Raw genomic sequence first — 2500 nt, 5'->3', positions numbered from 1 at the left:
TGAGGAACAATGTCTTTCATTTTCAGCGTCGCTCTACAAAAAATGCTGGTCCAGTGTGGACTCCATATTCTCCTTGGAATTAGTGCTGTTTATGTTAATTTCCTCGGCGCCGTTTAATTAAGAACCCAAGTAAGGCTCTCATTCATTCTTACGCGGGTTTTAATTCCAACGAGAAAACTCCTGAATGGGGAATGTGCGCATGTTGTGATTAGATGCTGAGGCTTCCTCTACATTTTCCAAATATTTTCACACTATTTTTCCTCTCCTAGATAACTCAACACACACACACACACACACGACACACACACACATATATATTATATATATATATATATATATATATATGTGTGTGTGTGTGTGTGTGTGTGTGTGTGTGTGAATAACTTGGTCACTTAGCCTACTTGTTCTATGGTTTTGCTCTGTTATGATCAGTTATGCCTAGAGTAACGGGTAGTGTAGACCGAAAGATCTTGGCATTCTCGTCTTTCTATTTTCCTCCGTGGCATAACTTTATATATAACCTATAATATATATATATATATATATATATATATATATATATATTATATATCATATATATATATTATAATATATATTATACATATATATAATAAGATATAATCATATATATATTATATATATTACCTATAGATATATATATAATATCTGTGTGTGTTGTGTGTTGTCAGTCAAACTTATTCAGAAAAGAGAGAACAAATGAGATGATTATTTCTTGGAGGATGCATATACCAAACGCACAGCCTAAGGAGAGAGAGAGAGAGAGAGAGAGAGAGAGAGAGAGAGAGAGAGCGCATGCAGCACTGTGGTCTTTGTATTTCATGTACGTAGGTTTTGAAGTGAGTCTTTATCCTTTAGATATTTTTTCATTAGATTGTTCATTCCCTTTTGTAGTGCCTCTTGTCCCGTGATGTTGACAAACGCGAATGTTGCTAAATCTTTTGACCTTCTGTTATTGTTCTATTCGCATGCAGCAGAAAAATCATAAAGAGTAACGAAAAAAAAAAGGAATCAACAAACTTTCAAAAAACCAGTTTTCGCAGCTGGCTCCATAGGAAACTACCGTCCTTTCCCGAATACATTTCAACTTCCATTATCGCTTACTGACAGCAGCATAGTTTTCCGATGGAAGAAATAGTTTTTTGTGGTGTTGCGCTTCCTTTCTAAAAAATAGAGAACCGTGCGTTGCTATTTCCGAGAGAGAGAAAAAAAGATAATTTCTTTTCGCCTCAGCTCGAAATGGTATTTCAGTGGTGAGATATTCGTGTACAGAAGAGTTTGTGCAATGCAGAATAACTCGTCATTTCTCCTAGATTGACAAGAATTTCGTTGAGAATCAGGTTCATTATTTGTTTGATTCTGGCGAGCATCCTGTAACACAGTTTGTTTTTGGATGAGGAATATCATTCGAGGTCATTAACGATAGGTGTGAGGAAGTTTTTTCCCCTATTATACCAGAAGCTGAAGACGACCTGACTTGACTTACGAAACAATTCACGTGTTTTGAAGAGGACTTAGTAGTAATCTTAAGAAATTGTAGACCCCAGCCAATGACGGAATCACCGCAGAGATCATTTTAGCTAAAAGAAAATGGCACCTCGTATACCAATTAGACTATTCTCAAGAATTTATGGTCCGGAATTGGAAGTCACAGCAAAGGACCAAATTGTAATCTGACTGAATGAGATAAGTATAGAAGCATGACACTTGCATCGGTTGTAATGAAATTAATCAGTATGATTATTCTCAATTGGCAGGAGGAATAAATTAATACAATGGTTTCAGATAAACAAACTGGTTTTAGAAGAGGGAAGAGATATACAGATCAAATGTTTGTGTTCATGAATATTATTCAGCAGTGAACAGTATTGAAAAATTCCCTCCTGATGGGTTGTGTAGATTACGAAATTTGTAAAGCTAACGGAAATCCTCTATGAGTGGAGTAGAATAGAATATTGCAGAGCCCCTGTGCAATCAAATGGCATTGAAGGCGATGATAATGGTGGGTTGTAGACAACAGAACATACACCTTAACTTTTTCTGTATTTTATTTAACGTGAATCTCCTTAGGAGGGTGCTGCTTACAATACGTTTACGAGTAACACTGTAGATGACACTGAAGTTTCCTCGGATCGTCGTGTATTGGGTCCCAGTCTCTTGGCTTTCTGACTTTTATCTTTAATCCGTTCCCCCTGGTTTCTCCCCACTTAGCTGCCAACTTCCTCAAAATTAATCTGTTCCGTTTGCAGTTATTTAAGAACAAGCCACGGGGGTCCTTACACAATAAAACCTCTCAAGAATTGTTGAAAATGTTCCAGTGAATGGGAGGTTTGGTGAGTACTTTTAAGTGACGATAAGGTGACGATATAATTGAGAGACCTATTGTGGGCCACCTAGCCTTGACCGAGCAACAGAGACCAACTCACTAGTCTTTTAAATTGCTCTTCAGCAGTAACGAACACTGACTGAAAATATATTTTTA

The 2500-nt window shown here is 36.8% G+C and overlaps 1 protein-coding gene across 1 annotated transcript in view; it reads left to right on the top strand.

Moving 5' to 3' along the window:
• Positions 1–2500, top strand: part of LOC135224214 (voltage-dependent calcium channel subunit alpha-2/delta-2-like) — a 199734-nt gene that overhangs the window by 14899 nt on the left and 182335 nt on the right.

This window comes from Macrobrachium nipponense, chromosome 20, assembly GCF_015104395.2.
Source record: "Macrobrachium nipponense isolate FS-2020 chromosome 20, ASM1510439v2, whole genome shotgun sequence".
Classification (NCBI taxonomy): domain Eukaryota; kingdom Metazoa; phylum Arthropoda; class Malacostraca; order Decapoda; family Palaemonidae; genus Macrobrachium; species Macrobrachium nipponense.
Note: the sequence above shows the minus strand (reverse complement) of the source record. Positions and strands in the feature narration are given on the sequence as shown.